Source organism: Nestor notabilis, unplaced genomic scaffold, assembly GCF_000696875.1.
Source record: "Nestor notabilis isolate BGI_N333 unplaced genomic scaffold, ASM69687v1 scaffold4815, whole genome shotgun sequence".
NCBI classification, from domain to species: domain Eukaryota; kingdom Metazoa; phylum Chordata; class Aves; order Psittaciformes; family Psittacidae; genus Nestor; species Nestor notabilis.
In genome coordinates this window covers 12,764-25,245 of record NW_009929655.1, presented here as the reverse complement: position 1 = coordinate 25,245, position 12,482 = coordinate 12,764, and positions in this window count along the sequence as shown.

Here is a 12,482-nt window from a genome sequence, read left to right as displayed (position 1 = left end):
TCGGCATTCTCAGCTGACCCAAGGATAGGGTTGAGGAGTAAACGCGTGGGAAAAATAATATTACAAAAGCCAAGGAAAAATTATTACTTTCCGTGCTTGGGGGACCAGGGTGGCAATCTCTTTGCTTTCCCTTGATTGTTCTGGGGAAAGCATGTCTAAGTGAAAGCAGATGGTTGTTTTCTTAAGCAGCTGCTCAAGAAAGCTTTGTTTTAACAATCATGTGCAACCTATGGATGAGCTTATTAAAACGGCCATTGTGTCCACTGCCACCATAGCCTCACTGCTCCGAGCGTCGCTAAACAAATACCGTAAGACAGGATAGATGAAATTCTGGAGAACACGTGTGCATTTAGGTATGGGGGACAGAGAGGTGGGTGCATCAGTAAGTGTACGGCATAAGAAGTGTTGCGTTCTATAATCTTTATTAGCTTTAACACATTTTGCCACAGGAAGCTCATAAGCGTGTATGTTTACCTACCTGTAATTTGGTTTACTGGAGCACCTTTATTTTATTTCTTTCATCTATTCCTCTGTCTTCCTAAGACTTTAACTAAAGGTCCCAAATCTGTAGAATTAAATCCAAACCCTCCTACATGTCTCTGACTGCATAAGCCTGAGTTCTGCTAAACAGACTCACACCAGCAGCAAACACTTCCCAGTAAGTCATGGCTTCTGCCAGTTGGGTGGTAGGGGAGCGGCATCCCTTGCCCTTGCAGCTGGCAGGAGTAGATGAGGGTCAAGGGGAGACCCTGGCACTGCCACACATGAGCCATGCTGGCATCAACTCTCAGAGTGTCATAAAATCACAGAATCATGGAATGGTCTGGGTTGGAAGGGAACTTAAAGTTCATCTAGTTCCAACCCCCTGCCATGGGCAGAGACACCTTCCACTAGACCAGGTTGCTCAAAGCCCCATCCAACCTGGCCTTGAATGCTTCCAGGGACAGAGCAGCCACAGCTTCTGTGGACAACCTGTGCTGATGCCTCACCACCCTCATCACTTGTCTTGAGGACTGACGTCAGCTGAACTTTCAGGTCCTGCATACGAGGAAGGACATGCTTATCTCTAGCTCATCTGAGTGCTTTGCACAGATGTGCAACAGAAATTGATTCTTTTTATAGTACCAGCTCTGCCAGTTGCCTTTTTCCCCCTTCCACATTTGTGGTGTTATTTTGAGAGAGTGCAGTCCAAATGGATTTTAGTTTTCACTCTGGAGGCACTGAGGCACTTACTCCTTTCAGGCTTTAAGTTGCTGCAGTAGCAGGTGGTGTGCCTGGGCTCTCTGCTGATGGCAGCTGGGTGTTCCCATGGCCGTTGACAATTTTGGTAACCTATCTGCTCTAATGGTTGAAGGCCATATGCCCTGGTGAGGTTTGCAGGCATAAATTCTGCTTTAGGCATACCGGTAACCACAGAAGGGCTGTATGCATGTGTTAATGCATATAAAGTGCACATCCCTGCAAAAATATGTGCAAATTGCACTCGGCTGGCATTCCAGCAGAGAGGCCCATTGGAAACCAGCCCCATGCAGCCATAAAGATGTGAAGGTACCACAGAGAAACATCTGCTTGGTAAGCAGGAAGGCACCGGCACAGCGAACATCGCTACGGCCCCATAGAGCCTGAGAGCATCAGGTAACTCACATCTTGAAATAGTTGAAAGCTGGCAGCAGGCCACCTAGGCAATTGCTTAGATGGAAGCTACCCAGTGGGTTGGCAAACAAGCTCAGTTACCTAGTAAAGGTGGTCTGTAACTAAAGGGTAACGAAAATTATACTGGAAACTTTCAGAGCACTTTAAAGTGGTCAATTTAAGACAGGGCCCTGCCCACTGGAAGTGGTCCTTCGCTGAAGGCCTCGCTGTATTAGGGCTGGTTTTGTCCAGAAAAAACAGTGTTAGATGCATTCTGTGTGGGCTGGGAGGAATGTTTTCACACTGTTATTTATGTGGCATGCAAAGATCTGACAGCCATCCAGAGAGGTTCTGGCCAGTATTTCGTTTTACATACACACTGCACACAACCAAATAAAAGCATATGAAATGGCATTGCTTCTGAGGGGTAAAGCGAATGGCGGAGCAGCCGCAGATAGTGGAGACAGACTCCATATGGTAAACCAGTGGCTGTGGAGATGCAGGTTCTTTCAACAGGAATTTGAGCTATGAGAGGATTTAGAGGGAAATTACCAACCAGTCTGGCATTCAAATGCCAAAATACACAGTCAGACTCTTGGCCGTACAGGCACGCTGTAATGCGCTTCAGCTTCACTTCAAAGGGAGAAGGGAAGTTGCAGGACTTCTCTGTGTAAACCTCAGCCTCTTCATGTATGCAGGAAATCACCATTAAAACGCTCACCCTTCATCGTGTTTAAATGAAATGGGGAACTAAGTATTACATCTGAAGAACTTCTCCTTCAGAAGAGAGAGAACTAAAGGATATTTTGTTTCCCTCTCCATTAGAATAATTATTATTTTGGGATGAGTTCATTGCGTATTTTTGGCTTTCCCCCCCAAAAAAAACCAGTTTCTTAAAGCAAGGCAGAGACAGAGACAGAACATAAGACAAGTTGTGAGGTTACTGTGGAACAACTTTGCCTCCAAAAGGTTTCTGCCTGCCTTAGTCTGCAGAAGGCCTTTCGAGTATGGCTTCAGTCTCGGGCTCCCATTCTCCCTGCACCTTCTGCCCCGGGAGCCATTTCCTTTGGCTGCATTCATAATATTTATTTAAATCATCACCTAGTTTATTTTCAGAGCTAGTCAGGTTTCTAGAAATATGTAAAGGGTGATGTTTAAGACCCAGTGGATTGGAGGGGATGGAGGGGAAACCCAAAACATTGGCAAAATAGTTAGGAGACACAGTTCTCATTTACAACTACAAAATTAAAAAGAAGGGGGAAAGATCCAAGAAGGAACAATACCTATGAACAATACCTCTTCTGTCTTGATCTGGATGTGAGCCATAACCAGACAGCATCTAAAACTCTGGAAAACTCGGGAAGTTAGTTTAGATCTCATAGAAATTGGTGTACGCTTTAAAATATAGAGCAAACAGCTAAAATAAGAGAATGGAGTAGCGCAGAGCAAAAAATGCTTTAATTTTCAGTTAGATACAGTGAGGGACAAGAAATAACTAAGAAGGGAGTTTGGACAGTTTGGGATAATTTCAGATGAGATTAAACTTATAAGGGCCAAAAATTTTTGATTCTATAACAATAAATATGGATTTCCATTAGAAGTAGTAGCTGAAGGCCAAATTATTTATGAGAATGTGGAAGACTTGAAATAAAGTCTCACTTGATTTAATTAGATATGCCAGAAGGTTCCTTCTCTTGCATAGACACAATTGTAGCTGCAACATATGTTAAAACTCACAAAGGGGTGGCAGTGAATCAGTCATTCCCAATGTACTTCCTAATCTAACACTTGCTTTAAAGCAAAGGGTTAGTAGGTAGACTAGCAAGTTTCTTCACTACATCTGCTGAGGCTAGTAAGATGTACCATAGGAAACATTTCTCACAGACAAGGGATTCAGACTTAAGCTCCATATCAAATATGCAAAGGGCTCTTGGTGTAATTGCACAAGAGAAAGCTGCTGGCTGAATGAAACAGGAACGTGAAAGCACTTCTCCTCTCTGTGGGACCAGAGGCACATGACCGTGGGTTGTAAAGGCTCATTGAGGGACAGTTTCATGGGTGCTGAGCCCAGAAATTTGTGAGAATGAAGGGATAAAGCCTACCTGGGGGCCAGAGTTTACACAGGGCTATGAGACCAATTCACCAGTAAAGGTCCCGTGATAAAAAATAAATAGCTTGGTCATTTGGGACATGCCTCAAAGCACTGCAGGGAAGTAGCTAAAGCACCAAAAGAAGTACATTGGTATCTATATGGCAATAGACAGAGGTTGCTTTAACAATGTGAAATGTTTTCTGATTTCAACAACACACCAAAAAAAGCGCCAAAGCAATTTGCCAGTGACAATAATGTGTAGTGCAATGTTGAAGATGAAAAACCTTCAGCTGGGTTTGATCCAGTATAAACCATCCCTGGGACTACTCCAGTAATATTCAGTGTTAACCAACTGGGTTTTTTATCTGAGTAATATCTGTCACTTGAATATAGATAAATATTAAATTATGCCTATGGTTAACGGAGAGTCCTTAGTGTTGACTTAAAATGTAACTCATATTTCTAAATCATTTCAGTGAATTTGTAAATTCCATTCTCAAGGTTTTTGAAAAACATATATTATTATTTTTCAGTCTGCTATTTAACACCATAGTATGATTCTAGCCAAACCCTGAAGTCCCACGCAAGGCAGATCATGTTCAGTTCTCTGGCTGTCTACATATTTTCCTCTACTATGTACCTTAGAAGCCAATGCCTGAATATAGCCCTAAAAGCATATCCTTAGCATACACTCAAGAGACTACATTCAGCATACTGTCACCCATCATATTGAACTGATTGATTCTACCAGGATTGTTAATAAAAGCATAATTTCAAAGTGTCTCTTTACTTAAAGCCTTTTTTTATATATTTTTTTATTATTATTCTTAATGGTATAGTAGTTATGGCAACTGCTTCCTGCCACCTCTGCTGCCAAAAGCCACAATCCTTCCATGAAAAAGAGCTCCTCCATCCAAACACATTTTTCAGTGGACAGCAGCATTCCCTGGCTAGAGCACACTCTTCCTTTCCCTTCTGGCAAACTGGAAGCCAAACAAAATTTGTAACAAATGTGAGCTGAGAGTGAGGAATTAAGTGAACTTCTTACAAATGACTTTGTGTTTTTACATGTACGTGCAAGAAAAAAGAAAAACATAAAATCTCAGGTTGGGGCAGGAGGGAAGAAAAAGCCAGCCACCCCCCAGGGCCGTTCAGGCAAAGAAAATGTTTTCCTTTGTTAGAATGCACATTTGGGATTCAAATGCTCTTAAAAGTCATGGCATAATAGTAATTAAAAAATTTGTGAGTTATTTCCCCTTCTCTCTTAGTTTTATTCTACCAGAGAGGTCAGTGGCAGGATTTCTTAAGTCTGGTGTATTTCCTGCATGATTATCAAAGTTTGATTTATGAATTTGAAAATAAAATGTTCCTATTCTTTGCTAGCACCAAAAACTCTGCTTCTATGAGCAGGCCTTTCTGGTCTTAACACAAAATAATTCTTAAATTTCCTGTCAAACAACATGGAAAAGCTTTTAGAAAAGCTTTACAATTATTTTCATGGACTGTATTTATAAATATTATTTTCCCTCCCCAGGCATAATTCCAATGCACAGTGATGCGGAACTTGCTTGTCTTTCCCTTGCCCTGTTGGCTATGACCTTTTACCCACTCAGAAAATAATTAGTACATTTTCCAGCAGATAGTTGGATGATTTCATACTCTCTTATTGTGAGAAAACATTGTAACAGACCACTTGAGCAAACAATTTAATGTGCTGCTCTTTCAAGACCCTGTGTAATGAATAAATACAATTGTACGGGAATGTAAAAAAATTGAATGAATCAAGAATCATGATAACAATGAAATGCACAGCCACTTATAAAGCAGGAATTCTTTTCCAGACTGAGTTTGGAAGTTTGATTAAAATGCAACACAGCCATCATCAAGTCACTTTGAGATTTTTGGCTGCATGTGAGAAGAAGATAAGGCTCGAGTTTCAGCACTAATTAGACATTGCACACATTGTGATCATTAATAATTTCCACCACAGTAGCTTCATTTTACAAGATATTTTGCAAACAAGTTGTAGAAACGTGGTGTATAAAGTGTAAGCACCCAGAAGCACATACAGTACATAAGCTTGGAATTCTGAAAAATAGAAGGGAAGGAAAACTAACAGCAGATTCACAGGTCAAGTCCAAAATTGTGAAGCCAATATTACTATGATTTTGCTTTCAAGCTCAGCAGTGGGTTGCATCGCCTAGTGTTCTGTGTTAATGCAGTTCTCACTGGTTAAAACCCTTTTACTTCCTATGAGATTTTGCCTTCAAAATCATTTTCACTGCCTCCATGCAAGTGGTGTACTATACAGCTATGTAAGGCATTTTAGTTTCTTTTGTACAATAAACATAGAGAGCTATTGCAGTAGGTCTTCAGAGTATTTAAAAATCCCTTCCCACTGGTTAGCCTAATGGCAGGAGACATCAAGAGGCCCCCTCACACATGTTCTTAGTGTGCAAGTGAGTTGTTTGGCTAATAGTGGAGTTACACAAGCCCTTTCTGCAGAATAGTTCCAAAAATGAAGAAGGCTGTACACCAACAGGGATGTCCGCTCCTTCCTTTAGTTTTCAGTTCCCAAACTTGAGCCAGCATGCACTGCAGTAACAGGAGAATGAAATGAGAAGAAAAGGCAAAGCATATACGTATGCCATAAAATAAAATGAAGTTTTTATCTCCAAGGATCCACTGATCAATCCATTGCTTGGATATTCTTCCAAACAAGTTATGCTGCATTGATCCAGGACTAATCTAGCTAAAAGAAAGTGTCACCATTAAAGCATAATCCCAATCAAATATCCACAAGTTTCCCTTAACTGTAAAGTTGAGCTGCAAGGTTTTGGAATTTGCCTGTGCTTACACAGGTCAAATGAAGTGGTGACAAACAAAGAGGTACCAGAAGATATCCTTACCCCTGTTTCCCAGCTGAAGCAACTGGAAGACATAAAAGTCGTAATTATCCTGTTTTAAGTCACACAGTGAGCAGAAGTACAGCCAGGAACGTACCGTGGGCTTATAGGCTCCAAAATAGCGATATAAAACAACTGTTCCTTTTTTACCAGGATTTTTTACAGCTGCTTTCAGCATCAGGTTGACGTTCTCAGTAATTTTTTTCATTCAAGTTCCCTCTTGCAGCTGCATCCACAGAAGCAGTACCCCACTGCAGACAGGAGCACTGGTCCTGCCTGCAGCAACTCTTGAATGACCTTTAATTAGTCAACCCAAGCACCTTTGCTAATTGACAAAGGAATGTAGACACCTGAAATGTACAAGACTCATGGCTTTTGCCATTGACCTCAGGACAAGATGAGGTCAGGAGATGACCCACAGGCTCTTGTTTCCCTCCATTGGTCTACGTTATTGGATGTGAAGAAGGCTTCCACTCTTGACCAGACAAATCCATCCTTGGCCTCAGACTGCTTTACAGACTGAGGTACAGTGGTTGACGTCTATGCAAGCTGGTTGATGAAGACAGACACTGCTGCCATAATTATTCCAGTGACATGTTGTCTGCCAATAGTGTATTACACTGTTCCTCTTATTATTTTCATTAAGTCTAAACACATAAAGCTATAGCAACTGTTCCATAGCCTTTTTAAAAATGTAAAAGGAAATATTTTGACACTGGGGAGGGGTTTCCTCTCATGGACTTTCCAATCTGCATCTGAAACAGTCCTTATAGGTGCCTTTTAGATTCAAAAGAGAGAAAAAATGCACTTCACGCATGCTATTCATGTCACCCTACAGTAGACGTCCATAATAGTTTTGATGAATTGCATATTACAAATGTGTATTTCTTTCCAGTGACAAAGGGACATAGGGTTCAGATGTAGACAGCTACAGTGCAGATGTCTGAAGCTGAGTGAGATGAATCTCATTCCAGGTCTCAAAAGGGCTGAAAGTTCTTGGGAGCAGTATCCTGTTTCCAAAGAGTTTTCAAGTGAAAACTGAGTTCCAAATGGCTATAATTCTTTCCAAAAATTGACTGGATGATGGCAGGTTTGTTCTGTAGCATTTTTTTTCACTGAGCTACCATTGTGAGAATTAGTAATGTTCCAGTTCAGATTCTCTCCCTCCCTTCTATCCCTCCCCCTTACGTTCTCCAGCTCTTACTTCATTGCAAAGTTATCTTTAAGCGTGCGCAAGAAACTGTACATTCTCTTTGGTACAGAAAATATCTGCAGTGAATTCAAAACCCCTCAGAATGTGAACGCTATACATATTGCAATAATTGTCAGAAAAATGCGTTGCTCCCCTCACAAAATAAATCCTTGTGGAGCGATCTATTTTTTATGCTAAGACTTATTTGCAGCTTTTTTTACTATTATGAAGTTGTTTAAAATTGAATTATGAAGGCCTTGGAGAGATGAAAAAGTATTTGTTTCACTTAGCCTTGATATACGATATTAAAATTGTATGTTACTACTGAGCTTTTAAAGTAAATTATTGAATTATATATTACTACTGGTTATGACAAGTCAGTATCCCTATTACACACAGTATATTTGCAAGCCTTCAGGTTCAACAAGCTGTGACAATGAGATCCAAAATGTAACCATGAAATAAATGGTGGCTTTAAATGCTATCCCTTCTGCACTATCTCTGTGAGTAGATCTCGTTGATGTGCTACAAGCACAAGGAGAACCCAGCACCTCGCCCACTCATTGTGTGTATACTTCCACTATCTCTTCTTTTTTGGCTTCATTACCCCATGGTGAATAAAAGTAATTAAGCCAGATGCCGCTTTCATGTCTCTGCACAGTTTTTCCACAGGTGCCGCTAAATGTTCTTGAATATGCTCCAGCTCATTCCCTGAAGAAAACCCCAGCATCTAGGTTTCTTGTTTTGATTGTAATCAAATGGTGGTTATAATTTAACCATATTATAACTAAACCATTATATAAGCTAAAAGCCTTACCTGAGCTATCAAAAACAAACAAACAAAACAAAACCAAAACCAAAAACAAAAACACACATACACACACACACCCCCAAAAAAAAAAAAGAAAAAAAAAAAAACCTCACTCCCCAACCAAATGTAAAACCTTGGCTCCCTTTTCTTAGCTGATACAGTTGATTTAAACGCCTAAGTGAGTTTTCAGAGGTTATAAATATGAAAGAGATTTTTTCCTCCTTCAAATATTCCATCGTAAAATGGAAGGCAACTAGTAGAAACATGTCTTGTTCTTCCCTCCCAGACAACTAAGCTAATTTAAAAATCAAAATAATCTGTCCTACCTTTTAAGAAGCTAGTTCACAACAGGCCAGCGCTTCCCTTTGCTAACACTTGTCATTCCATGTAGCTCTGTGGGCACTGGTGGAATCAGTCCACATTGCACTCAAATAAAAACACTTTTGGCCCAATAACCACAGATTTACAAAGGTCAATGTAGAGCAAAGACAGTAGCTTCTAGAGAAACAAATATTTTAAGTGCAGTGCCTAACCCCAAATTTTAACACATTTGCGCTGCTCACCAAATGTCACAGTCATGTTTACAAAAACATGAACCCTTTCATGTGGTTCTAGAGAAGTAGTATTTACAGTACAAACTTTATCTGCTTACATAAAAGTGTCCTCAATTTTCCTGTTGGTCTAACATAGAATTATCTAAGTTGACTTCTCCTTTTGCACACAAAATTACAGAATTTAGCTACTGAACTATTTCTCTGAGTATTATTAGCAAATTTCATGTGTGGGTATGTGTGTGACTAAAGGTTGTTTAGTGCCATCTTTTGGGTGGTCCTAATACTACAGAACAGCTTAATCAAATCCATTACACATTTGCCATCATTCACATGGCTAGGAAGACACATGTTACTAGTTCCCTAAACTTGTTTCTAGAGAGTTTGGGGAGGGTTGAAATCCTTGATTTCATCTCTTTGTAAGATTTTGCTTTCTATTGTGCATGCGCTCTCTAAAGAACAAATGGGCAGAGATGAAGGAGGCTGTTCTGGTTTTGGGCTGTACTGGTTTCAGGCTGTGCTAGTCAGGGGTGCAGGAGCAGGGGAACTATTTGCCACCATGGGACCAACCTGGCAGAATCAGTAAATCAAAGGCAAGAAGGTACAACCGGTGACAGCAGGTATAATTACACCATATAGACACACTGATGCTCAACATCTGCTTGAGAAAATAGATACTTAGACCTCTTGCTTGCTGTAAGGCTGTTGTAGAGGTGCTTGGGATGGGAAGCATCTGCAGCAATCTTTAAAGAATCATAGAATAGTTTGTGTTGGAAGGGACCTTCAAGGGCCATCTAGTCCAACCCTCCTGCAATGAGCAGGTACATCTTCAACAAGATCAGGTTGCCCAGAACCACATCCAGCCTGGCCTTGAGTGTCTCCAGGGATGGTGCATCCACCACCTCTCTGGGCAACCTGTGCCAGTATTGTACCACCCTCATTTGTACCTACTTTGAGAATTGAAGGGAAAATGGGTCATAGGAGTCAAACTCCAAAGTAGCTCTTTGATACAGGACAGATAATGCAGTTTCTACAAGCTCCTTTAGGACACTCCTATGGTGCAGGAGTATATTTGCACCCTCGTAAAATCATTCAGATTTCACCCTCTGCTTATCCTGTTCAGTTCATGATAACTGCAAATTCCCTTGATAGGTAGTAGACACGTATGGAACAGCTCAAGTCTCCTGCATGCATTCTTTTCTTTTTTTAATTTTCAGGGGAAATTGTTTAAAAAGGTATGTACCTTTAATTGGGAGATTTCAGTCTTCTACCAGCACCAAAATGCTTCCAGCCCTCCCCACAGCCACAGTTAAGCAAAGGCTGAGTGGCAGTAGTCAGATGACAAAGAAACTCAATGTGAGGATGAATTGCTGGGAGTGTTTCCATGCTGCATAAAGAAATCCCCTAGCCCTTCCTTAGCACACAAATCCCCAAATCCCCAGCAGCAAAATATTTTCCTATTTAGAAACACTGGTTTTTTTCTAACTTTGGCCAATGTTCACGCTATTTTATAAGATAATTATCTATGTATCCTGGTCACACCCCATATCACCACATATCTTTCTTCTGACTCCTAAAATAAGAGCAGCAGTAAACTCATTAATTGTTTATATTTTGTCTTTATTCCATATTCCTTGCTAATTCTCAAAAGAGATCACATGTCAAAACCAAAAAAACCCTAAGCACCCAAAAATCCAATTTAACACCTACACTGATGCCATCGAATTAAAAGCATACATGAAACATTACGCCCATGGTACCTGGTACATGATAACTAGTAACCAAATCTAGCTATAAACCCCTGCCTTTTTCACTGATGGTCTAAAATAGGATTAGATGACAATGTCCCTTTGAAAAGTTCAACTGGTGGTCAACTGTTTTTTTCTTAGGCAAGAACAAATTCAGTGTAGTGAAGCAGGTAATACTTTCAGTAGGGTTTCCTTTTCCCTTAATGGGATGAGAGGCCCTTCTACCTCTTATCCCATTCTAACCTGGGACAATAAGCTATTCCCATAGCAAAGCCTAATTTCACATGTGAAAGGGCGAGTACAGGGCTTGCAGGTAGCTGGGCTTTGGATATTCCTTTGCCAGCAGCGTAGGCCCACAAAGAGCAAGTCAAGGTTTGCACTGTGCTCCCTGACTTACGATCCCAGAGACAGCACAGACAGAGCCAAAGAAATTACTCATGTGTGGAACAGCATTTATTGTAGATATTTACAGCATTTGGCCTTGGAATCTAGAGCACCAGCTGATCCTTTTTTGCTAGCTGTTAGGGTTGAAATGACATACGCACACACAGCAAAATTTTGGACAAGGCAGCCTCCCTGACAAAATGCTGATGTCTGCAATTAAACTAATCTCTGTGTGGAAATGTTCCCCAGGCACTGCTTCCTAGTCCAAGTGCTTGTTGGAGGCTTCTTGGAGGTGTCAGAAGGTTTGCATTCCCTTACTCTTGGATATTCAAACACTGGTCACAAGCTTGTTTTGGATGTTGAAGTAGGCCCAAGCAGGGAGTTTATGCATGTATGGTTTGTAGCATTTTAGGGGTATTTTGTCCTTGCCCATGGCAGGGGTTTTGGAACTAGATGACCTTTAAGGTGCCTTCCAACCCAAACCATTCTATGATTCTATGATTCTATAATTCTGTGATTCTATGATCCTATGATTCTACGATTCTATGATTCTGTGATTCTGTGAGTGTGGAAGGTACTTCCTTCATTGGTACATCCTGTCTTGTGCTGTGGCAGGAGATAAATATGTGTAATTCAGTTCAGAAATTCATCGAGTTCAGTTTTATCGCCATTGTGGCCTTTGTTTCCACCCCTCCTGTTGGAAAGCAGGCCTACCCATGTGCACCTACAGCAGACCTTATCATGAAACTGCAGCCATAGGAGTCCACATAGGCTATGGATGCAGCAGTCTCCAACATCAATCATCTGGTCTATCCCACTGGCACTAGTAGGTAGACGTCTGGCTTGGGGACAACCACCACTTACATTGCTCACAGCTAGAGCTTTTGGTACTTCTCACATCGTAACTGTACAATCAAATGATCTAATGGGAGTTAAAATAATGCACAATGTATTTCCATAGTTTTTTGCAGACGTTGCACTAGTCAAAAGGAATAGCTTTGTGCTAAGAAAGTGGCGGATGTGTGCCGGGACGCTGCTGTAGACAGAAGCTAAGAAGAGACTTCCAGCCACACAGATCAAAGCCCTAGAATGCAAAAGAGTTGCTCAAATGACATGAACTCAATGGGCCTCTGTTCAAGTGCAGCTGTCCAACGATATGTGAAAAA